Source organism: Thamnophis sirtalis, unplaced genomic scaffold (assembly GCF_051295495.1).
Source record: "Thamnophis sirtalis isolate CommonGarterSnake01/CBP01778 unplaced genomic scaffold, rThaSir2_p1.2 scaffold_3, whole genome shotgun sequence".
Classification (NCBI taxonomy): Eukaryota; Metazoa; Chordata; class Lepidosauria; order Squamata; family Natricidae; genus Thamnophis; species Thamnophis sirtalis.
Genome location: NW_028261383.1, coordinates 139,677,688 through 139,704,995, shown reverse-complemented (window position 1 = coordinate 139,704,995; position 27,308 = coordinate 139,677,688). Strand labels below are relative to the sequence as shown.

General features: G+C 38.2%; 1 protein-coding gene across 4 annotated transcripts in view; it reads left to right on the top strand.

The window, feature by feature from the left end:
- Window positions 1-27,308, top strand: part of CEP112 (centrosomal protein 112) — a 273,284-nt gene that overhangs the window by 196,552 nt on the left and 49,424 nt on the right. The window contains exon 24 of one of the 4 annotated variants that reach the window (XR_015696022.1): window positions 8,364-8,494. The exons of the other annotated variants lie outside the window; for them this stretch is intronic. The gene's annotated coding sequence lies outside the window, so the exon portion shown is untranslated. The remainder of the gene's footprint in view (window positions 1-8,363; window positions 8,495-27,308) is intronic. 4 annotated transcript variants of the gene reach the window in all.

The window sequence follows — 27,308 nt, the reverse complement described above, 5'->3', positions numbered from 1 at the left end:
AAAAATGAATAGATTTTACGAGCTCTATAACTATGTCCTCCTATGCTAATTGGCTCCATGTCCCTGACATGTAGTTCGGTCCAAGTGATGGTGACTTCATTCTTGGTTGAGGATCTTTGATTAACTTGGATTTTGTACTTAGTTTGGGATTAATAATTATATCCATCCATGACTGTTCCATGTGTCAGGAATTTTCTGTCCCACCGTATCTACTCTAACTGAAGTGGGGCCTATTTGATTGGCAACTGGTGGACCCAATTGGATTTCAGAAGTAGCTTGGATTTTACCCCAAAGCTCTGGTGCATGGATTGGTGGAGGTCTTGATCATTGCTTGTAATGAACAAGTGATAAATACCTGGATTGGGTCACACCAGTGTGGACTCTTTTTTTTTAATGGATCATATAGAATAGGGATGTGAAACTTGTGGCATATCATCACAAGTTTTCCTCTGTTCACTAAACTGGGTGTGGGTGTCGTCAGCGCATGATGAATCCAGCCCATAGGCCACAAATTTGACACCGCTAATATAGAGATTCTTGATTTACTAAGGAACTGTAGGAGATGAAATGACACAGAGATGCCTAAAAAGTTGCTAGTGAAAGATGAAAAGTAAAGCCAACGAGCAGAAATAAGATCATTTATTAGGATGTTCTTTTTGGCAATAAGGGCAGTAAAGCAAATGTACTTCTCTGCTCTTATGTACTTATCACATCTGTAGATAGCCAACCAGCAGTCTTGTTTCGGATTGCCCTGTCCTTCCTTGGGAAGGAGAAGCCATGAAAGTTCTTGCAGAGCAATTGTGGAGAATATACTGTACTCAACACCTGTCAGACAAAGTCAGTTTACTTCACTTGTTGATGGTGCTGACTGGACAGATCCCTTAGGAAGTGGGAGGAATTTGAGCTAATCAGTGAGCCTGACCAGTTATGTTCTGGACCTATCCCCCCCCCCTTTGGTCAAATACTCCTGAGTGTGCAAACAGTGGTTAATGCCTCTTTTCAGGAGTGAATGGCTCCACCAGCCTCAAAAGAATTGGTGGTAGACTCCCTACTCAAGAGGCTCCTGGATGAAATAAATTTACCTGGATCCTTTTCCGTCTGGATTCAGTTTGTGTTGTAATACAAATATGGCATTGGTCAACTAGTGGATGATCTATCATCACCAAGGTAGACATAACCTTGAAACCAAAGATACACAGGCTAATTCTATTGTTATTATAAGATTATAATAACAGAATCTTGCATGCTATTTCATCTGACTCATTGCCTGAAAACTCTTGATGGGGGTTAACCAACTCCAGCTCAATCCTGGCAAGATGGAGTTGTTTTGAGTCTTGGGTCTTTCTTTGTTATCTATGATATTCAGTAATACAACACTTCCACAGACAGTATCTGTGGGACTTGGCAGCTCCTGCTTGGAAAGCATGTTGAAACCTGTGGCTAGGAGGCCTTTGCACAAGATATGCCTTGTACATCAGTTGCACCAGGGGCGGGTTGCTGCTGGTGTTTCTGCCGGTTCACAGGGGGGAGAACGACCTGCGCGCCCGCCGAGGTTGGGCAAATTGGGCGGCTGGCTACATTTGCCGCCGCCATGGCCCTTCCGGACGCCCCTCCCCCCCCCTCTGTTTGGCTCGGTCTTTGCATCAACGCTGCCTCCTTTCTCTTCTGTTTGTTGCTTGATTGGACCTCTTCCCTTGGTGAGTTTCTCCCTCAGCCCACTATCGCTGCTGTGGAGCCTTCTTCTAACCCCCCCCACCCCCCCGCTTGTCATCTGGCTCTTTTCCATCTGGGCTTCTGAACATCCAGCCTCCTTTAACCGTAATCCTAGGGCCTCTGGACTTGCTGCCTCAGCCCCAGTCGCTTTGACCATCACTACCCGTGACTGCCTCTGGAATACCATCTTGGACAGCACTTATTTAATTCCACCCATTAAGGTGCCTTGGACTCTGGATGAGTGGGGGTGCTCACAGCATTTAGGAAGGCCCTCTGCCACCCCTCAACTGCCCTGGACTCTTTGGACCTTTCCCAGGCCTACAGGAGAGGGGGAAACAAGATACCCCCCCCTGTATGCCTCCTATGGACCATTGATGGGTTTCAACCATTTTAACCATCTCAAACGCTAAGAACTACTTGCACAACTCCTAACATCGCACGAACTGCTCTTGTATGTGGAATGCTTGTGGTATGCTTGCTAATGAATGATCATACTTTTTTTAAAACAATTTTTAACATTTTTGCTCTGTTACTGTAATTTATGCTTTTATCGCTATAGTGGGGTATGCATGTTGGGAGTGACTGTTTAGCATAGTGGACCGAGAGTGCGGCCTGGTGCCCCCCCACTGAGTGCAGAAGCAGAAGTGGGTGGGGGCCCGGACCCGCTTCTCGGCCCAGAGTGCATGGAGTAAATGGCCTGCTGAGGAGATCGTTGGCCGTGGGAGGGGAGGAGGGGTCTACGGAGATGGGGGTGGGCTGGAGCATCCCGGTCACGTTTGGGAGAGGCAGGTACAACGGGAGTTTCAGGGTGGCCATTACCGGGGAAGGAGGGCTCGCTATGTTACAGCGATCCCTCGTTCCGGCCCTGAAGACTCAACCCAACGACCAGGTGGCAAGAGATGTCAGGGCCCTGGTCTCAGGTTGCTGCTGCTAAATGCCAGGTCTGTGATTCAGAAAGCTCCCCTCGTCCGGAACTTAATACTAGACGCGGGGGCAGATCTGGCATGTATTACTGAGACCTGGCTGGGCCATGAGGGAGGAGTCCCCTGCTCGGAAATGTGCCCAGAAGGGTTTCAGGTGCTGCACCAACTACGACACCAGAGAAGGGGTGGGGGAGTAGCAGTTGTCATCCGGAAATCATTAGCACCTCGTGGGATCCCTGCTCCGGAGACTGTTGGGTGTGAGTCCCTTCTGGTGAAGCTGGACCTCGGGGGTCAAGTGGTCCTGTTGTTAATGTAACTACCTCCCAGCTGCGTTACAACAGCCCTGCCTTCGCTCCTAGAGTCAGTAGCTGGACTGGCGGTTGAGTTCCCCAGACTTATTGTACTGGGGGACTTTAATCTGCCATCTCTCGGCGAACGCTCTGATGGGGCGCAGGAGTTCATGGCTTCCATGAGAGCCATGGACTTGACCCAGGTAATTCAGGGTCCGACTCATACAGCGGGACACACTCTTGACCTTGTGTTTCTCTCGGAGCAGTGGAGATGTGATCTGGAACTGAAGGGCATAAAGACCTTGCCCTTGTCATGGTCAGATCACTTTCTACTGATGCTTGATTTTCAGAAACTACTCCCCCACTGCAGGGAGGTGGAACCGATTAAATGGTTCCGCCCCAGGCGCCTGATGGATCCTTTGAGATTTCAGACAGAGCTTGGGGAAATACCCGACTCCCTTGCCCACAATCCTACAGAGTCCTTGGTCACTGCTTGGAACAGCGGCGGCTGGGGCTCTTGTTCGGATTGCGCCTTTGTGGCCTCTCCGCGGCAGTGGATCCAGGAGGGCCCCTTGGTTCACCGAGGAACTCCGGGAGATGAAGCGCCAAAAGAGACGCCTAGAGCAACGCTGGAGGGCCAGTAAATCCAAATCTGACCGAACACAATTAAGAGCCTTTATCAGGACTTATCTAGTGGCGATTCGGGCGGCAAAATGTGCTCATTTCTCCACTCTCATTGCGTCCTCAGAATCCCGCCCGGCCACCCTGTTTAGGATAACCCGCTCCTTCCTGAAAGGGAAGGATGCGGGTGAACCCTTGCAGGGAAAAGCCGAGGAATTTGTTCAATTTCTGTCGGATAAAGTCACTCAGATTCGGATGGACCTGGACTCCACTTGGGCAGTACCTGCAGAGATGCCGAGAGTGGGCCTTGATCGGATTTCCTGGAGCAAGTTCCAGCCTGTTACTCCTGAGGAAGTGGACAAGGCCATGGGAGCTGTGAGTGCCTCCACCTGTCTATTGGACCCATGTCCCCCCTGGCTGGTTTCGACCAGCAGGGAGGTTACACGAGGCTGGCTCCAGAGGATTGTTAATACCTCTCTTCAGGAGGGATCTTTCCCGCTGCCCCGAAAGGATGCAGTGGTAAGACCCCTCCTTAAGAAGCCTTCTCTGGATCCAGCTATCTTTAAAAACTACTGTCCAGTCTCCAACCGCCCTTTTGTTGGGAAGGTTGTTGAGAAAGTGGTGGCCTTTCAGCTCCGACGGACCTTGGATGAAGCAGATTATCTGGATCCCTTTCAGTCGGGTTTCAGGCCTGGTTACTCCACTGAAACTGCTTTGGTCGCACTGACAGATGATCTCTGGCGAGCCAGGGATAGAGGACCTTCCTCTATCCTGGTGCTTCTTGACCTCTCAGCGGCCTTCGATACCATCGACCATGGTATCCTTCTGCGATGATGGGGAGAGGTGGGAGTGGGAGGCACCGTTCTATGGTGGTTCTCCTCTTACCTCTCAGATAAGTCACAGTCGGTGTTGGTTGGAGGGCAGAGGTTGACCCCTAGGCCCCTAAAGTATGGGCCTCAGGGCTCGGTCCTGTCCCCCCTCCTATTTAACATCTACATGAAGCCACTGGGTGAGATCATTCGTCGGCACGGGATCAGATACCACCAATATGCGGATGATACCCAGCTGTATCTGTCCGCACCGTGCCAACTCAGCGAAGCGGTAGAAGTGATGTGCCAGTGCCTGGAGGCTGTCAGGGTCTGGATGGGAGTAAACAAGCTGGCACTCAATCCCGACAAGACCGAGTGGCTATTGATGTTGCCCCCCAAGAATGGACCAGATATTCCATCTCTTAGCCTGGGGGGAGAAACTCTTCACCCCTCAGAGAGGGTCCACAACTTGGGTATCCTCCTGGATTCTCAGCTGACATTAGAATACCACCTGTCGGCTGTGACCAGGGGGGCTTTTGCCCAGGTTTGCCTGGTGCACCAGTTGCGGCCCTACCTGGACCGGGAGGCACTTCAAATGGTCACTCATGCTCTCGTCACCTCTAGGCTTGATTACTGCAATGCACTTTACTTGGGGCTGTCCCTAAAGAGTGTTCGGAGACTACAATTGGTCCAGAATGCGGCCGCGCGAGCGATATCAGGTGTACCTAGGTACACCCATGTTACACCTATCCTCCGCGAGCTGCACTGGCTTCCCATCGGTCTCCGAACGCGCTTCAAGGTGCTGGTCGTTACCTTTAAAGCCCTACAAGGCTTGAGACCTGGATATATGCGGGACCGCCTCCTGCCACATACCTCCCAACGACCCATAAGATCCCACAGGCTGGGCCTCCTCCGGGTACCTTCGACCGGGCAATGCCGGTTGGAGACTACTCAGGGGAGGTCTTTCGCTGTAGCTGCCCCGGCCCTGTGGAATGATCTACCTGCAGAGATCCAGACCCTTCCCACTCTCTCGGCCTTCCGGAAAGCCATTAAAACCTGGCTGTTCTGGCAGGCCTGGGGCTGTTGACCCCAAATACGCTCCAGCCCCATTCAGAATGGAGTGCATGATGTGTTGTATTTTATATCTATCTTTCTTCCCTGTATCTTACATTTTTTATTATTATTTTTGTACTGTAAGCCGCCCGGAGTCCTACGGGATTGGGCAGCATATAAATGTTATTAAACTTATAAACTTATGTGCACATGCTTTACGCATATGCGCACCAGGCGCACACTGCATGTGCACTGTTCAATGTAAATTGTTGTGCACGCATGCCCAGAACAATTTACAGTGAACTGCACACACACACAGTCACTAAAATTCAAAATGGTGGCACTCAAGTGGCAGCGAGGGAACTGGTTAAGGGCATGTCAGGCCTGGGTTGCTGCCAGTTCTGCGACCCAGGCCTGAATTCCACAACCGGTTCGGCCGAACTGAGCGGAACCAGCAGCAATCCACCTCTGAGTTGCACCCTTTTCTAGACAGGAGGCATTGCTCACAATCACTCATGCCTTGGTCATTTCTTGGTGGACTATTGCATATATCATTTTATTATTGGGCATTCAATGAGCGCTCTATTGAATATTTCTCTTGCTTGATGCATGGCAGACATTGTACTCTAATCCTATGTAGCATTCAAAATGTTCAAATGTCATAAAGACAAAAATAAAAAGTATAGTAAGATGAATTGAGGATCTCTGTCCAGTGTTACGAGGGGCCTTCAAGTTATAATAAATATTCCCTTTCCTCTCTTCTGTCCTAAATTTCCAGTTTGTTCTCACATTGGTCCAGGTTTCTCCAAACTCTCAATATTTTACATTTGTTATCTTCATGTGAAGTTCCTATATTATTGAAGGATCTCAATTTTGCATATGAAAACAAGTTTCATAATCAAAGCGGGATATTTATGACATTCTATAGTTGAAACATTTCAAAATTACATTGTGCTTTAAAATTCAGTTTCTTAATGGTTTGCTGAATAGCTATTGTTGTTGCAGTTAGGCTTAAAGGTTCAGCAAAAGATTGTAAATTGCATAGAATCAGAAATTTTTTGATTGCTTTATTTTTCACCGTTACATTGCATTTGGCTTCTAATAACAAATCCTGAAACACTTGTGAGACAAAATCAAAACTTTGATCAATTTCACTGGGTTCAGGCTGGTGTCAAAAATCAGCCAAGAACACACAAAGCTGAGTTGTAGGCAAAAGCATGATCAAGGTCCAGTACAGAAGTCAAGCAAAGGATTCATTATTGGTTGCCAAATTCAGAGCAGTAAGCAGAACAACGTTGTCAGATCCAGACACATGTCAGGGTTTCCAGGATGTCAGGTGAAGCTTAGAGTTGAAGAAAAGCTGTCCAGAATATACTTCAATGTTTGATTGCTTTCAGACAAGAAAGTAAGGACTCCTGGCCCAATTGGTAACATCCTAAAGCTGGTTGCAGAAATTGGACTGCTCAAAAGCAATAATCTATCCCCAAATTAACCATTACTTTTGGAGTGCTCTTCAACACAATTTGACAGCTTGACTCTTAATATTGATGCTCTTGCTTTCATACAGTTGGAATAGTTGCATGGAGAATTCCATCGGTTTTTTACTTACCTTCTGCTCCTCCAACCCTCAGAAGGGAACTAATCTGAGAAATCTATAACTTATTTTATTCCTATCCATTTATAAAATAAGAACATTTCATTTGCAAGCCTACTGTTAACATTATTATTTAAAGCTAATTTATCTTCATAGGAAATCTTTGTCTCTTCTACCTACTTACTAATGGTTGGCTTTTCAAATGTCTATTTGAAATACCACTTGCTTGGTAAATGTTATAGTGCTCTAAATACCTCCTAATTTAAATATAAGTTTGTTTGTTTAAAAAAATCCAGTATAAAGCTTTTTAATTGGTTTAGTGGTTATAATGTATCTAATTCATGAAAGTGTCTGTGTTGGCTATCACAATGTACTCCACAAGCAAACCTTTGTTACTCTTTTTAAAAGCATGTTGAAAAAATGCTGCATGTTTTTGAACTCTTTATAATTGTGTTACAAATATTTTGTTTGTTTGCTTGTGGCTTGTATATCTCAATTCAGAGAGAGGGGGCACCATTGCACTAAAAGTGAAAGGGGACAAATTTTAATATTTGAACTATTCATTACATGACTTGCATATAATTTGTGAATAGTTTTAGTGTGATCATTTACTTGATCTTAAGTCAAAGGATGAACATTGTCTTTAAACATCTAAGAATTTAAGAATATTGTTTGTGAATATACTTTGCCAGACACATGTCAGAATGATGTAGATTGCAAGGTTCCAGTTTATGACATTAAGCAAGATTATGACACAATCTGTGGTCCAATTGAACCCTTGATACAACAACTTCTTGTCTCTATTTCAACTGGATCATTCAGAGAATCTTTCAGCCTTTGAAGTTGAAATAACTGAGTAAATATGTACATAGAGTCATTGGCTTCTCTGTAATGGCATCTGGAAGTCAACATTTCTAATAAAAGAATCTTCATTTCAGAGTCAGTTCCTTATAACACCTAGTTGACAGTATAAACAATCATTTTGTGCCCTCCATTAAAGTATACCAGTTTAATATTGTTGACCCCACAACAATATTAAGTGAAATTTAATGGTGGGTATAGTTCAACTATCAACAATAAAGGAACAATAAACTTTAATGGTGACTATGGATTGACCATCAGCCGTAAAGGAGCAAGCAGTCAAGAAATATGCCACGAACTATCATCTCAAAATTATACCGCTAGAATTTGAAAGTGCAGTGTTAGTTTTTAGCGGTACATTTAAAAAATAACAATCAAGGGCACAAGCAACTAAGCGATAACAATTAAGTGTTAAGCTTTTTTTAGATGTAATACATGTATTTTATATGAAAATATCTGAACTAAAGTAAACTAAAACAATGAGCCTCCCTCTTTCCAGAAACATCATGTCATCCTCAAACTTCTTGAAGTCCTCCAAGACTTTTTGAAAAAGAGCTCCCAGCAACAAAATGTTTTCAACCTCAGTTCTTTCAGTGGATTTCAGATGACATTGACTTTCTAGGATTTGAGGTAGGAAAAGGACAGGGCTAGAAGATGGGATTTTTAATGTAGAAATGAGAGGATGCTTTAAAAGACGTCTACACTGATACCTCAAAATGTCAGCTGGCTCTTCAGGGAATAGAATTGGTCTTCAAACATCTCCCATATGTCTACATATTATCAATGCCACTCTTAATCATTATTCAACCAATTGCATTGTTTCATGATTATTTTATTTTTTGAAAACTTGTGCCTAAAAAGGACCAACTTTGAAATAGTAGGCATTTCTTTTTTATTTAATGTCAGACATTGAGGCTTTGTCAAACAAAGCTTTTTATGTCTTCCATAAGGGAGATAATGCCTGGCTCTTTTTTTCATACTCATCAAGCAAGCTTCTTTTACCCATCACAAAATGTGTTTCATTTTCTCCTGGGCTATTTTTACTCTTGAGCAGAAGATGCTTATGCTATGCGAGGTGTTCTGCCCAGATTGTTCTGGAATATTATGACTTTCATTAAAACATCTCTGCGAAGGTATGTGTCAAACCCCCGCCATTACCAGATGCCTGACAAATGTGTATTAGCCTTTCAGTTATTAGGCATGTTGCATATCACATAATCACTGCCTCTGTGTAACTAGAACTTGATGAGGTTACTCTTTGGAGGATGCAGAGAACACATTTGTGTAGGTATCCACGTAGTTTTTATAAATATACCATAAATATCCATATCTGGCTAAAAGGAGCATTTGGCAAGAGAGTGAGACAAGCAGTGCTGCCAACTTGGACTGTGGCTGCATTTATACAACCTAGCTGTGACAATTGCTTTCCTGCACTTCAAGAAAAAAAAAGGGGGGGTTGTAAATGCTTATTCTTAGAAGAGGCAAGGATAAGCAGTAATGGCATTCTATTTTTGGTAAATCATAACAATTCAGAAAACTGGAACTCACTGAGATACCCTATTTGCAGTCATTTCCTCCCTTTTCCTCTGAGTATTTTTTAAGGAAATGTATTTTAGATATAAGTGATGGGTTGCCTTAGGTTGCCAAGCAGAGGCTAGGTAGTTAAGCATCTACCGGTAACCTAGCAACTTGACTTTAAGGATCCTTTCCCCCCTCCTGCATATCATATAATCTCTGAGTTTCTGAAAAAAATACTTATTATTTATTTGCATTCTAAAACTGAACAATATGATATTCTTTTCTTTTTTTAAATTTGCTATAATTTTGTATCAGCAACCATTGAATTGTATCAAATTTTAGATAATTTTAGGTCAGTTAAAACAATGTAATTTTTTAAATTTAATATTCTATTTCTAAAACACAATTGTTTAAACAAAGTCACCAATTTAACTTAAATGTTCATGAAAACTTAATAATTAAGCTGACCTTTCTGAAATGTTAAGCCATAAATTTACTAGTTCAGGCTTCTATCAATATATTTCAGTAAACATAACTTCCTCTAATATCAAAGGAGAGTATATTTCATTGAGTTGCTACTTCCACTTGCTTTAATAGGCAGGGCCAAACTTATGTACAATGTAGCTATAGGAAAAAGGGTAACTTCTGATTCTAGTCCTGTCCAGTTTTAATGTGAAAGCTATAAATAGACACTCCTCTACTTTTTATAGTCTTATATCCTTATGTGATAGGTATAAGAAAAGAGTCTTTCTTGACGTGATAGCAGTATTCCAGTATTTGAGAGGCTGCCACAAAGAAGAGGGGGTCAAGTTATTCTATAAAGCACCAGAGTGCAGGACAAGAAACAATGGATGAAAACTAATCAAATAGAGAAGCAACTTGAAATTAAGGAGAAACTTCCTAACAGTGAGGACAATTAACCAGTGGAACAGCTTGCCTTCAGAAATTGTGGGTGCTTCATCACTGGAGGTTTTTAAGGAAAGATTAAACAATTACTTATCTGAAATGGTATAGGTTTTCCTGCTTGAGCAGGGGCTGAACTAGAAGACCTCCAAGGTCCCTTCCAGCTCTTCTATTCTTTCTAGGGTACAAAAGCTATCCATTGCCTAGGGTCCAAAAGCTATCCATTGCCTGGTCAGATACATAAACCAAGCTACGGTAAATGCTATGACTTAATGAAAATGGTAAAACAAGATTTTATTTTGCCCATCAAAGAAACAGCCATTTGTTTATCCTTGGGTGACCACTGCGATAGTTCCCTATAAAATAGCCTGACATGTGTCTCAAAAGATGGGCGCCAACTGTGTCTGCAGGATTGCTTGGGGAATCTAGACTATGTAGTCTATGGTAGTACTGTTGTAGTGGTATGTGAAAAAAGAACCTGGGAGATGGGATGAAGAAATGCCTAAGAAGCAGTCAGATAAGAGAGAGCTTAGCCCACAGCTGCAAGATAGATGCAGAAAGAAGATTTAGAAAGGATCCTCCCTAACTTCTCAGGTTGTAAAGGAGATAGTGGGAGATTTGTACTTTCAGACTTGCAAGATTCTGTTAATGCAGCTTTACAGTAAAATAGCTCATCTACTTGTGTTTCATGTTTGGACTACCTGGGGAGGCTGACATCTGTCCTAGAGTAGGGATGGTTTATCTGGTCTTGGTTAGGTTTGAATCTATTATATATAATTCCCAAATCCTGGACAATCAGACTCTGGGTGCAACTGGTCGATTGGGAGAATCTAAATCCTGTTCAATTGTGAGGAACCATTCTTGGCTGAAAGATTTCATTGCATAGTTACGTCTATCTCTGCAGTTCACATTTGAGATTTTCACATAATGGCAGTTGGATTCAATTGTTAGAATCTAGAGCTGGAAGAAAGGAATCTTCCCCTGAACATTTTTGCCCAATAATATAAATATTACTAGAGAATAATTTGCATTTCTGGTCAATTATGAAATCAGTCCATCTTTCCACAGTCTACCAATTTAAGGGCAGTAGGGTCTACCATGTAATCCTCTGGATTCTATTGATAATTGCAGTCATGCATAGAGAATGCAACAAACAGGCAATTCCATTTGGTATTTCTACTCCCAGAGATCTTAATGTTAAAACTTAGTAAATTTTTTCAGCAAACAATCCTCTTCTATTTCTGTTTCAGGATCTTTTGTTCCAAGGTTGGCTAATAGTTTGTATGATATCATATACATCATCATAATATATCATTTAGACTTTGTAAGGCTTAAGGTTATTTACAGTCAAATCAAAATCAAACAGATAAAAACTGTCCCGTTCAAAAACTATGATAGCCCTTCCTCATCAGTATTCAAACATCCTGTAGAAAGTAAGTAATCAGTGACTTCTTGAAAGCCAAGTACTTGACTTATTCTGCATTTTTCAAAGCAAGATATTCCAGAGTGTGAGGACAGCCAATAAGAGGCTTGTGGAAAAGCTCCCACTATTCTCCCTTCAAGACAGTAAGGACAATTGGAGCATCAGTGAAACTGAAAAGGCTTCCCTGGCCTCCAACTGCTGTTTTAGCAAAACCTTCTCTAGTCTCCTCTAAGGTGACTATGACCCTATCCAGGTTCAACATTGGAAATGGAATTGAGCTAGATTGATGATCAATAAATAGTAGCTCCGTCTTACACAGAATTATTCTGAGTTTGTTTTGATCCATGCCCTCCCCAATTGCAGGGACAGAGACAGGAGTTCGACAATGTCCTTGGTCCATGGAAAGGTAGGGATCTATAGCTGGCTATTGTCAGCATATTGATTATAACTCATATAATCTTTGAACATGAACTGTGAAGCTGGTGGAAGGAGAACATACCAGTAAAAAAAACCAAACTATTTCCAGATTCATTTGGTTGAGAACTTCATTTTATTTTAACATTCTTTGTTTTCTAAAATTATTATTCAACTTTTTCAGCTGAAAATGGTATTTGAAAATACAGCATTTTATGAAACAGTTCACACTAAAAAAAATGTCTTCAAATGTTTGGCCAGTTGGGCAACTATGAAAAGGTTGAGTCTAAGCACTTTATAATACATAACATTTTTATGAAACAAAGAACTCATTTTCCCATAACTGGCTTTGCTCAGTGCTATTTCTCTTGGCTTTTCATATCTCAGCACACTAAAAAACCATACATGACAAACATCAAAATTACACATTAGAAATCTTACACCTGGCAGGTTTTTGTACTTATCTAGCCATTTTGGTATAGTGGCTAAGGCATCAGACTAGAAATCAGGAGAGAGTGAGTTCTAGTCTGGCCTTAGGCACAGAGGCAGTTGGGTGACCTTGAGCCAGTCACTTTTTCTCAGCCCTAGGAAGGAGACAATGGCAAACCGTGCCAGGAAAACTACAGGAACCTGTCCAAGCAGTTTCTGAGAATGAGATATGATTGAACACAAGAAGTAAAAGATTGTTATTGGATTGTGGTTTTACTTGTATTGTGCTTTAAAATGGGTTTTTTACTTTCAATTAAATTCTAGTTTATCTTGTGCAGTAGTACTTAATCTATATCCAAGTCAAATGAGCTAAAAATAATTTGGAGAGGGAGGCAAAGTTTAATGAGTATGGAACAACTTTGAAAGCTCTTTTGGAGATTTTGTTGGTTTCAGAATACAGTCTAAAAATGAGATCCCAGGAATCCATTTCATAAGGCTGGGTTACTTTATGGAAGATTCCACATTCAAAAGTTTGGGGCTTCACAGAAAGGGCTTTGAAAAAATCTGTCTCTGCCTTTTCCAATTCCAAGTATTGCAGAAGTAACACAGGCTTTCCAGTTGTCAGTCTTTGTTCTGCTTCCAGAGACTCTTTGGAATTGTGCCTGTCTTCCTTTTCTGTTATGGAACAGTGTTGACTTGGAGTTTTTTCCAGCACTGTAGGAGGAAACACAATATTAACAAATTTCATTCAACTGCAAAAATTTATGGGAGCTTTATGGCATTTTTAGAAGAGCAGAAGAATGTTTACCTCTTTGTAGCAAAATTAATAACATCTAGTTTTCACAGCTTGCTGCAGTAATGCAAATGTTACATTTGAGACATTAGCGCAGATTTTAAAGTGAAACGAATGATAATTTTTCAATGATGATAATAAGATAGGGTATGAATCCAATAAATTAAAAAAAAACACAGTTCTGCTAGAATCCCAGAATGTTAAACTTGGGAAAAACTAGGGACAGTTTGAAGATACAATGAAAAGTGACACTGCTAAGGAACTGGTTTCTGAAACCAATTTTAAAATTACCAGTTATCCCATTTGCTTCTGATAATATTGGTTTTAAGTTTTAAAGTACTGTGACTAGCAAATATGTCCATGCCAAATAGCATTTTACCATTGTAAATGAGCCAATCTTGGCGCTCTCAAAAGCAAATGAGCAGACTGCATTCCCGAAAGTGACAGTAGGGCAAAAATATGAATTATAATCACAACGGTTTTAGGGTAGGAACTATCCCTTTTCTCAGAGTCTCTGATATTCAACTTCTACATAAAAATAGTAGTCATGAAGTCTTTCATAAAACACACAATTTATTTATATAATTCACTCTCTTTAGACATAATACTATCAGCTACATGGATATCTTTAAAAGGCAGGGACATGTAATCAGGGGAGGCAGAGCCTCACCACTGTCATTATGAAAAGAAAAAAAAATGTAAAAGGAAAAAGGCAAGAGCTGAAGGCTGAGCTAGTTGCTGCCAGAGTCACCATGGATGACTCTGCTTAACTGTTTAAAAAAACCTCTAAAAATGTGCCCTCTACAGGAGGAGGCAGGAGAACAATGTGCCTCATCTAGTCTGACTTTAGGCGTTTTATGATCACTCGAGCAGAGTTAAGCAAGGGTTAAAAGCCTAAAAATTCCTGACATAGGTGAGGCACGTCGTTATCCTGCCGCCTCCTGTAGAGGGCGCTTTTTTAGAGGCTTTTTTAAACAGTTAAGCAGAGTCATCCACGGTTGGAAGAGATACAGTTAAAGGATTTCAAGAATGGAAAAGAGTATGCTGTTGACTATTAAAAAAAAATCTTGCATCTGGACCTTCTCTTATCAGGTCCCTTTCCTAACTATACTTTTTATTAAACAAACAACTTCTAACTTTAGGGCCAGGTTAAGTATCACAGCTTTTATTATTTGCAAATGTAGGACTGTGCTATCATCTGTGAAACTTGAAGCTTTTAGCGGATTGCTTCAATCCATTATTAGTAGTTCTAATCTACACAGATCAGTAATAAATCTATCTGGGAGAAGAGAGTAAAATGATTGGGGGTTGAAAGGCTGTAAAATTGGAGAATACAGGTAATCTGCATTGCTTTTTAACAGCTCTCCTTCCAGTGTGTATATTAATGGTGCAGTTTTTTATTTAAACAAATGTTGGCCATCCTTATGCATAAGTGTACAAGACCTGTCAAAGAAGGAAATTAAGAGTTGTTGCATTTTCACTGTGTACATTTGAAATTCAGAAAATAAGTTTATCTTTCAAAGGCAGACAATTCTTTCAAAGATGCATCTGATATTTTTATGTGGGTAAACTTTTATAATTCATAGGTAGGCAATATGGTGATCATGGACACCATTGGGCCCATCAACACAAACATGATCTGAAGGTTAAAAACACCATATTACCAATTTTATTTTAATAGAGCCTTATTTTGTAAAAAGCCACAATTACCATTCCTTATGTTCTGTATGCACTATCTTCCTATGTCATACTGGGCTGTCCCCAAATCTTTGGGGAATTTAGTTAAAGAACTCAGGTTAACGTAATTAGTGGTAACCTCAGCCTGTCTATTTAATTATTTTTGTATAATTACGATGAACAGAAAGTGCATTGCTAAATCATTTAAATAAATAAATCTTTCATAAAATGTATATTTATCTAAAATTCAGAACAAGGTGCCTTGGTTTGCCCCATGAATGAGATAAAACTCTAAATATTACATTCTGCCCTAGAATTAATTGCTACAATTCAATAACTTCTTTTTTAATTGAAATCCATTTTGAGAAAATATGCTATTGCACCCTGCAAAACAAACAAGATAGTTTAAGATAACTTTTAAGGGAAGATTTTTGTTTCTAATCTTGACATATTTTATATTTGTTTTGAACTCAAATACTCAATAATGAATATTATTGTATATCAGTTTAAAATGGCCACATCAAATACTGCTGCTTGTTAGTTCTTTAATGGTCCGTTTTCTTGTTCCATGTAACTGTTTGCATTTTCCAAATCATTTTCATGTTCTATTTCTGATTCTTATATCCATGGTATTCATGAAGAGAATAAATATTGTTATATTCCTTCTTTTTGTATCTATAGACCTCAACCTTCAAAAAGCTTCAAACATGTGTTAACGAATATTGGCCTCAGTATTTCTTTCATTATGTTTTAGAAAACAGAAAAACAAATTAGGCATGAATCAATAAATATGTTGCCAAATACAGAATACATGGTATCAGTCTAGAATAGTTCTATATTCCAAAGTAGCTTTTTTTTAATGCAAAAAAAAAATCCATTTCCTTTAGCTGTAGTAAAAATGTAAATCTGGCCTTATAGAACTATACTTAGATTTGTTGTGGTTTTCTTTTTAAAATTAATATAATTCATGTCATTTCAATTCCCCTGAGTTAAAACAGCAATTACTGGAGCCAGTGTAATAATTTTAACAGTATCAGCAGGTTCTAATTGTCTGCATACCTAGTGACATTTTTTACTGCTAGTCTCTATCCAGCCTGAGTGTTTAGCTCACATCTGATATTATGTGCTTCCTTTGTTCCACTGTAATGCTGGATAGTAATTGACCACATTTAGTGAAAAGATTGGAAGCCAGAAAAGAACACAAGGAAATGAAGGTGATTGATGTTTTGAGATTTCAGTATAGTTTGAGTTACTAATGCACTATTTTTGAATAGTTGGGTTGCCTTCCATGTCTTCATGTCTCCTTTCTTTGCCCTTCTGTTTCCTGCCTAATCCTCATAAACAATTTAATATAATCCTAATTTGCATCTGAAGTTTGTAATGATGCAATCTTGGTGATACCAGTTCATTTTTATTAGAGAATCCAAACCATCACTTTGTGTTGCTACATTTTTATCGTCTGCTTCTTAAATTATTTTTTCAAAATGGACTTCAATTAAAAAATTGGAGCAATTAATTATAGGGCAGAATGTAGTTTTACTCTCGAACTCTGCTGAATGAAGTCCCATGTGTTTTTGAAGTCAGATTTTGAGATACAAATGCTCATAAACTGTCACACAATTCCATTTTTTCTTTCATTGCCACTAGTATCTCTATAAAAAGGCAAAAAAATCCTCCCCTTTTTTTGGACAGGGAAGTTATGTAATAGTTTGAAAGGACTGACATTCTCTGATTTTTCTGTGCAATTCTAATGAGAGTAGGATGGTATGTAGCTGCACAAATGAAAAACTTGTGGTGCTTTAGAAGTTGATCTGTTTTCTATTGCTTTTAATGCTTTTGTATTTATAAGGATTCAGCTACAGCTCAAAAAAACTGAAATAATATGAAAAATGAAGGAAAATTAAAGGAGCCTGTGTTACAGAAGTGAGCCAAGCAAAGCATGGTAATGACTCACCATAAACTGATCAAACACTATTCCAGTGCTTTGACGTTTGAATATTTTCTACCTGTATAAGGAATCTTTTAGTTATAGAAAGATGGAGTGAAAAAGCCACCAGCTCCAGAAATTTTAATTGTTTGTTTTAGAATTTGTCAAATTAATTGATAACTTGTAGGTGCTCTATGTTTGTGGAGCAATTACAGTAGTTAGGAATAATTATTTAGTAAATACCAATTTGCTAGCTGAAGGCCATAATGAATTGAGTAAAGACAGTGGTGACCATTTTAAATAATGTTATTTACAAAGAATATGGTGATTAAACATGATGTTACCTAATTTGTTAATTAAATGTCTGCAAGAAAACAACCAATCTTAGAGAGCACCAAGAACCCAAACCTGAGTTACAAATATTCTCTTCCATTGTATCAATTGGTTATATTAGCAAAAGTCTTACGTTTTTGACTTAATGATATCTGACCATTCCTGCTTTCAATGTTAATTCCACTGTCTAATTCAAGGTTTAGCCCTAAGTATGTTTACCAGCAAGGATAAAATTCAGTGTGGACTCAGCTTGGGATCTTTGTTCAGTTAACTGGAAATGATTTTCTATGTTCATTTGTAGTTTTTAAAATTGCTTCACCCTGAAGAGGTTCTAGGCAGTGCCCAAATTGGAATACTCCTCTGTAAATTATTATTTTTTGTAACCTTTCTTCTAAACAAGATAATAAATTGCGCTTGTTATTTGATTGTCTGTGGTTGAGACCACATAATTTGTCGGTATTTGCTGGATTAATAGGAATTATGGAGATAGATATGGTGGCTTCATATTGTTTACCAACATTTACATTCCTGTGAATTGTTCATTTAAAAACAACAACCTGAAAGTGATACTTTCCAGAACAGTTAATATTAGAATTATTTTTAAATGAACCAAAATAATTAAACTTAGCAAAAATTAAAATAGCAGAGCAAGTAAAGCAAGGAGCAAAACTGCATTTTGAAATGAGCTGCAGTTGACTTTTTAGACGAGCAGACTGAAGTTTCTGAGAAATCCATCCCCACATATAACTACAATAATAAAAATATGAAGTCTGTGTGTAATGGAACTCTTCAATTTTATGCCCACATAATACATCCTGTGGCTGTCCAGAGTATGCAGAACATAATACAGAATGATTCCTGAGTGTGGGGAAAATCTAGCTCTTCTTAACAAAATATTAGGAAATGAATTTTCTGTTTCAGGTTATGATAATTGAAACATACATTTCTACCAGCACTGCAGAATAAATGGCTAAATTGAAAGGCTAAAAGGCGATCACAAAAAAGTTAACAGAATAATAGAATTTGAAGGGACTTTGGAAGTCTTCTACTCCAACCCCCTGCTGAAGCAGGAAACCCTATACCATTTCAGACAAATGGTTGTCCAATCTTTTTTTAAAAACCTTCAGTGTTGGAGCATTCACAATTTCTGGAAGCAAGTAATTCACTGATTAAATATTGTAACTGTCAATTGTTCTGATTGTCTCATAGTGGAAATTTGCTCTGTACTCCAATTCTGTGTTCATGATGAAAACAAGTCCTATGAAACCTAGTGTAATTTAACTTCCAAGCTCTATAGAATTGCATTCTCTGTACATTTTCTGAAAAAAAATATACTTAAAACGTATTCATTTTATTCTGCTATTTCATTGTTAAATGAATCAGCCTTGGCTCTTCATTGTTAAATGAAGAGCCAAGGTGGCGCAGTGGTTAAATGCAGCACTGCAGGCTACTGCTAGATCAGCAGGTCAGCGGTTCAAATCTCACCGGCTCAGGGTTGACTCAGCCTTCCATCCTTCCGAGGTGGGTAAAATGAGGACCCAGATTGTTGGGGGCAATATGCTGACTCTCTGTAAACCGCTTAGAGAGGCCTGAAAGGCCTATGAAGCGGTATATAAGTCTACTGCTATTGCTATTGAATCAGAGTGGAGATAATTCATTGAAACGTTTAAACAATTTACAATAATAATTTTAATTATGCATAAATAAGACCTTGAAAACAACATATCTAAGACCATAAGCAAAGTAGCCTCACAACCATGGGAGACCCTCAAAGTCTAAACCATTGAATAGTTGGTACAAATCCAACTATACCAAGAAGTTAAAATCTAATAAGTGAATTTGTTTAAAATAACTACTCTGGTGCTTATGCATTTCTTCACATTTTTCACAGGAGCTTTCAAACACAGCATGAATCTAGTAAAATAGAGGTAGAAATATTTACATACAATATTAGAAGTGCTTTAAAATACAGAATATTCTATGAGATGTTGATATGCTTTCTCTTTAAATCTTTGTTGTTATATTTTGATGTAAATCCGATTTGGACGTCAGGGAACAAGTATTATTTTGATGCTGTCAACATACTCAAGCCATGCGCATATCTTGTGAATTGTTTTGGAAGTAGTTTGCAATTGCCTTCTTCTGTGAATCATCCAATTGGCTTTCATAGAAAAGGCAGAACTAGAACTCGTGGTCTCTGAACTACTTATCTTTAACTCCTACATCAAAATGATTCCCTGCAGTGTAAGTTAGAAAGCCATAAAATCATGAACCAAAACTGCACAGGCTAAAGGCACTGTGAAATAAAATTTGTAATGCATGATATAACACCCAGATTAATGGAATTAAAGTCCTAATAACTTTTTGGCATTGTTTCTTTTTTACATAATCAATCTTTATTTCAGTTTAAAATATAAACTTTACTTACAATACAATACAATAGCAGAGTTGGAAGGGACTTGGAGGTCTTCTAGTCCACCCCCCTGCCTAGGCAGGAAACCCTATACCATTCCAAATAAATGGCTATCCAACATCTTCTTAAAGACTTCCAGTGTTGGGGCATTCACAGCTTCTGGAGGCAAGCTGTTCCACTGATTAATTATTCTGTCAGGAAATTTCTCCTCAGTTCTAAGTTGCTTCTCTCCTTGATTAATTTCCACCCATTGCTTCTTGTTCTACCTTCAGGTGCCTTGGAGAATAGTTTGACTCCCTCTTCTTTGTGGCAACCCCTGAGATATTGGAAGACTGCTATCATGTCTCCCCTAATCCTTCTTTTCATTAAACTAGACATACCCAGTTCCTGCAACCGTTCTTCATATGTTTTAGTCTCCAGTCCCCTAATCATCTTTGTTGCTCTTCTCTGCACTCTTTCTAGAGTCTCCCCATCTTTTCTACATCATGGCGACCAAAACTGAATGTAGTATTCCAAGTGTGGCCTTACCAAGGCATTATAAAGTGGTATTAACACTTCACGTGATCTTGATTCTATCCCTCTGTTTATGTAGCCTAGAACTGTGTTGGCTTTTTTGGCAGCTGCTGCACACTGCTGGCTCATATTTAAGTGGTTGTTCACGGGGACTCCAAGATCCCTCTCGCAGTTACTACTATTGAGGAAGGTACCACCTACACTGTACCTGTGCATTTTGTTTTTCTTGCCTAAATGTTGAACCTTACTCTTTTCACCATTGAATTTCATTTTATTAGATAGTGCCCAATGTTCAAGTTCTTGGTTTATTGACAGCTGCTGTTTTGGCGATTGGAGTATCTTCTTCTGAAAGCTTTGATTAAAAGAGTTTTTGTGATTTGGCTGTCCTGTATTGCCAGTGACCAAATAATTTTTCTTAAGTTCTTTTTTCATCATATAGCATATATTGAATCTTCAGGTCATTTTGATTCATGTAAAGTCTTGTTCACTTCAAAAAGCAGACTTACAGTGTTACATTAAGACTTGATTTAAAGGATTTCATTGTCCAAGGTATCTCTTCAATCAACTCTTTATGACTTTATATAATTTTTTATAAAATTTATCTCATAGAAGGAACAAGATTATGATTGTAACATAATAGCATTATTGCTTCTGCTGTGAAAGAATTGACATTTTGGTAGAAATAATCAATATAGAGGAATATTATATAGTCTAATTTAATGTTACCATAGAACAAATGATTATTTGTTCAAGCTGATCATGTAATAGGAAACATAAAACAAACATTGCATTTCCATTCTCAGGAACTGTATTTCTTGTATTATCCTTTAATTAATTAATGTAACATGATATTATAATATAAATTAGACACACACAGAGGTGTGTATATGTGTGTATGCACGCATATATATATATGTACAATGTTTTTTTAAAAAAGGGTTGACATTAAAACTGGCTGAAAGTTCTAATGATGAAAGATACTTGAGAACTTGCGGGAGAAAACTGGTTATCATTTAAAGATCTTGTAAGAGTTTGGAAAAAAGGCATGTATGCATTTTTTAAAAAGCATATATTTGAAAATCTGTCAATTTTATTTTATATATATTTCAATTGCTATTGTTATTTATATTTATTTTATATTGGGAATTTTCTTCAGTCCTTCCTTTTTTAGTGATAGAATCTTACATCAAAAAAGTATTTGCCTGACTTATTAATTCCTTCAGGCAAATTTATTTACTGGTGTTTGTATCCCACCTCTACTTTTTTACAAATAACTCAGGGCAACAAATGTATACAACACACCTTCCTCCTCCTGTTTTCCCCAGAACAACAACACTGTGAGGTGGGTTGGGCTGAGAGAGAATGCCTGGCCCAAGGTCACCCAGCCGGCTTTCAAGGCTAACACTGCTGTCAAAATCTTTGTATCACCATTAATCAATGAGATTGGACAATAATTGGCATACTGAGGGTGATATTTAACTGCTTTTGGCATAACTGTAATATAAGCCTAATTAAAAGCCAGTAATAAAATTCCCTTATCTTTATATATATGACAACATTTGGCACCAAAAGACTATAAATGTTTTGTACCTGGTGTTTTGCCGCTTGCCATTTTTAAAATGATCTATTTAATCTCTACCTCACATAGTGAAGAAAACTCAGTGAACTTTTATTAATCAACAGTTGGGTCACATGAACATTGCACAGATACATATATCATGTAGAATGCATTTGAAGGTGTAATTATAAAACTCACTGGCAGGCAGGGGGAAAAAAGGAAGAGCCATTTTTTTCATTGGTTTCAGTGCACCTTCCACAACTTTGGTGTTTTGCACTTAATTGGTTTCTAGGTTTTGCACGAGTCTTACTGGGTGTCATAGATTTTCAAACATATCTCAAAAAGAAGCTAAAAACAAAATTCCAGGTTTAGCATTCATATTTACATAATGGTGTAAAAGTCATTTATTTTAATTATTTTTAATTAACAGATCTTTTGGTAATATGTGTTTTTTAATGTTTTTATTACAACTGGAAAATTAGCTTATTTTTGGTTATTTTTACTGATATTCTAACATAGATGCTTCCCCTTCAGCTACTAAGCCAATTGGATGAGCTTGAGCAGTCATTCTCTCAACTAATCTCCTAGTTCATTAAGCTATTATAAGGAATAAAGTAAATAAGAAATAGTTATGTCAGTCACCTTGCACAAAATATCAGTATTTAAGCATCAATATTATATTTATGTTTCACTGTTGCTGTTATCCTTGTTTTTTCTCAAGGGCTATACTCAAGAACTGAAATCAATTTGTATTACGAATTATTATTTGCCTTTAAATCAGGGGTGTCAAACTCACAGCATCACATTGCTGTCATGTTATGTATCACAATGTTTTTCCCCTTGGCAGAGCTGGAGTGGGTGTGACCTGCACATGACCCATCCTGCCCACAGGCCGCCAGTTTGACACCCCTTTCAACCAGAAAGTTGATTTCAGTTATCCACATACTATTTTGGGTCATAAACCACAACTCAGTGAATCGGGTTATAATTACTAAGGCTCTGAAGTACTTTGGTTTAAATTTAAAAAAAACTATTTTAGATGATGAATGTCATACCTGCAGCTTTTTAAAGCAGTTGAACTTTTATAGCCACTGTGTGATCTTAGGAAAAGGAGTGGCTTCTTTAAAGAGCTGCAGACCAATACAGAGTTTGCACACTCCAAAAGTGCACCTATGCACTAATCCAAAGCAGCTTTCTGGAATGTAATCCAAAATGCTGCCCAACTGTAATACTCAGATGTCAGAGAAGTGGGGCAGTTCTTCCTTTTATGTTAGGAGACCTCAGTCCAATATAATTCTGATAGTTTAACTGCTAGAATTATATTTTGAGACCTGAAACATTAACTGTTATGGTTGACGTTCTGTTAATATTACCGTATTTTGTGTAAAATGAATAGGATTGCCAACATTCCTTGACAATTATTGCCAACATGCCTCAACAAGAATGCAAGAGTTCTTCGAAACAAATCCTCTAGCTTGTGGAATCCTTCAGCATGCCAAAATTATGAATACATTCTTTGTAGAGTATTGTAGAGAAAATTACAATATTGGAAAGAAAAGGCTATACCTGGTTGCAGCAGTGAATTATTCAATATGTCTTTTCTATCAACAATCAGATTGGTTAATTCTTGGAAAAGAGAAGTAGGCTGGGATTTGTAATTCATTAGCACACTCTATTATTGTCTAGGATAATATAGCAGCATGACACTTTTAAAATATTGCATAATATGCTTATACTTTTAATTTAGATCATAGAGAACCATTTTAATTTAGATCATAGAGAACCATGTTGAGCCCAATAGACTGGGTTTCCATGTTATCTCTTGAACCATATCAGGACCATGGGAAAATTATCACAATTGAGGGTGATAATTATGGTGATGATTCAAGACTTTATCATCAGTTTTAACATAGGATAACTTCAGTAATTTTTAAATCTATTATGCATCTGGGAAAAGAGTTAATTTATTAAATTCTTATCTGAATTCTCCTGCTTGAGTGCTTCCCCCACTTTATAGTTGTAAAATTACACCAAAGGTCTGGCAACAATTAAATGCGTTAAAAAAAAAACCCTTAGCATGTCTGCTTTGAGACTGATAACAACTGTTCAGTTTTTTAATTTTTTAAAAATCTTGCCTTTATTATTTCCTTGCTCTTTCTACGATGTTTCCCCAAAAATAAGACCTGGCCTTTTCTTTTGGGCCCCCAAAATAAGCATCAGGTCTTATTTTCAAGGGATGTCTTACCCTCTTATCTTAGAACCATTGCAGCCAGGCCTCCGATGCCCTGACCCTTGGTGTGATTTTACAACTATAAAGTGGGAGGAGCACTCAAGTAGGAGAAGTGTTGGTGGTGTGACAGTGTTGGGGCATGGCTATGGTGGTCCTAAGGTAAGTGGGTGCAGGGCATGTGGGGCAGCTCCACCCCCCCCTCCACACCTGCCCTAGCTTTATTTTTTACGCCCCTCACCCCAGCTTGTACAACAGACAGTGAGACAGAGTGGGTGGGGTCTTAACTAGAGCTTATGTTGGGGGTAATGCTTATATTAGGTGCACAGGTAAAAATCAAGCTAGGACTTATTTTTGCGGTCTTATTTTGGTGAAATACAGTAGTTCAAGCTTTAATAACTAGAGATTAGCTGGGAAACTTCAAAACATTCAGCAATACATGTTTCTGACAATGTAACAGCAATTCAATACGAAAGAATATTTGCAAATCTTCTCATATTTAAATTATAATTTTTGAACATTTTCCTCATAAGTAGCAATAATACTTAGACTTATATATTGCTTCACTGTGCTTCACAGCCCACTCTAAGCAGTTTACAGAATCAGCATATTGCTCCCAACGATCTGAATCCTCATTTTACTGACCTTGGAAGGATGGACGGTTCAGTCAACCTTGAGCTGACATGACTCGAATTCCCGAACTGCTGACTGCTGGCAGTCAGCAGAAGTATCCTGCAATGCTGCATTCAAACCACTGCATCACCATGGTTCTTGTACTGTACTTGCTAAAGTTGTTCTAGAGAAAGTCTAATCCAGCTATGTGATTGAGTTGACACTGATTTGATGGCACCTAATCAAAGTTTTTAGTATTTTTTTTGAGTATATAAAATGCATTTATTGGAAAAAACATGCAATATTTATTGTTACTATAAACCCACTGAATAATATGAGGAAGGGCTAACAATTATGTTACTAATGTCCCACTAATGTCCTAATATTTCTGATACTTAAACCATTAGTGCTTGACAGTGATCCAGTTGCTTGGTAGTCATCAGTTTTTAATTATGAAGGGTTTCAGAAAATTACACACTATGCTAACCTCTGATTAGCTTTACAGTTTATTCTGACTGTCTACATTTTGACAAGCATAATAGGTTCTGAATAAGATTGTTCTTTTCATATAGTAATAGTTTTTTAACTTCTTTTAGAGACATAATAGTACTATAGATTTATTATACATCATTATAACTATTTCTCCATCTTTGTATAAAATCATTTTTTCTAAAGCTACATAATTGCAGTTGCTTTACAAATGTGAGTTTTGTCTCTTGAATATGTAAAAGATACGATTTCTGGTCACAATTTATTCAAAAAAATAGAATTGTGCAATCTCAAAGGAATGTTGAAGAGTGAATAAAACAAGGATTATAGACCTCAGATATGGCCTCAGTAACTGAAAGAGACATCTCATAGTGAAGATAGTATCTTCACACACAAAAAAATTAAATGAACTTGGATGACATTGATCAAGGTTTGATGCTACTTCTACAATCAGAGTAATACAATCAAAGTTAAGTCATAATCCAGAAACTTCAATTGGTATAAAATATGACAGGTAGGTGTTATGATCCTATTATATCATTTTCATGGGTCTATGGTTCATTTTCAAGCCCAATTTAAAACATGGTTATTTACATTAATTTCTGTCCTTGCTTAGGTTCACAATGTATCCAGAGGGAGATTTCTGCTCAAGTGTATAGATGAACTGCAGCAGGTGGCCACTCATGCATAGATTTACTTAGTAGTAACACACCAGTTTTTAAATGTCACCATAAGGAAAATATACATAGTTTATTCTATTTTCTGTTCCACCTGTTGGCTTTTTAATTTAAAGTAAATTATGTATCAGAATTGCTGTTTTACTGAGCAGCTATGAATTGGTTGTTGGAAGTCATTATTTTACCAAGTTTTATGTCTATTGTTAGCATTTTCAGATGCATCATTTGAGAGCTACTGCAGTAAGGTGGCTAATAGAGTTTAGAATAAAAGAAAGACTGACTTTGTCCATAATTTACAGCAATACTGTCTCTACTGCACACAATCCCCAGTCACATAAATGTATTGGGAAAATGGTGAATGTAACCTAGAAGCATTTATAAATTCTTTCTATAGTGAGATGAAGAAAAAAGCACGAAAAAACACTCCCAAGGAAGTTGCTGCACTAGATTCTGTATATCACTTATTCATGTGCAAGCTGCTTTACTTTCCAGTTTGGATTTATAATTTGGTCAGCACTGTGAGGAAAATTATATTATTAAGTGATGTCAAAGAAACCAATTACACCAGAAATCAAAGTGCTATATTCTTTATGCGAGAATGAGAAATTTAAATTCTCATGGGGGTTTTGCAGATACTTGAAGATACTGCTGTATATATAATAAACATAAAATATATTTAATATATTTTAATTCTGAGACAGTATAAACTTCAGATTCCTACCCATGTAGATATGGTAATGAATGCCAGATTATTTATTCCCATTTCAGGATAATGAAAAAGTTGGAAGAGTAGGAATCTTGCTGGTCAGCCGCTCTAATAATACAATTATCCTAGACAACTTTTTGTATTTTGTTTGACTGCAGTAATTGCAAAATAATTTTTTCCATGCACGTATAGAAAACATGAATTGGGCACGGACTTTTCCCCCTTGTTTTCTTTCTGCACAAATAAAAAAGGGGAACTTCGTAATTACAGTAAATATTTGCAATATTTTGTATTATTTTTGGAACTTTATTGATTGTAAGCTGCCTAGAGTCACCTTTTAGTGAAATGGGCAGCATGCAAATTTAATAAATAAATAAACCACGGTTAAGATCTCTAGTAATCAGCTGAAATTAAGCATTCATTTTGAGATATATGGGAATATATAGTTTTTTAAAAGATGTCTGCCACAGAATTTTATTTTCTTGCCAGTCCATCAACAGGATCATATTTAAATCTGAGATATTAAACAATCACAGCAGGTGACATGTTAAAGGAAATCGGGGCAGAAATATATTTCGCATACATTTAATATCTCACTGCATAAGACATAAAAATGATCTGTAATAAATAGGTTAACTAAATGAGCTCACTCCAGCATAAAGACATCATAGTTGGCATAGTCTTCAGAATCAATTCTTGCTAAATGGGACTCAATGTAGAAAAATTAGGGACTTGGTTATTATTGTTTCACTACAATGCACTGTGCATAAATTGACATGACAAGGTTGCCATGTTTGTTCTGTACCTCAAATACAGAGTGGGAGAGAAAAGT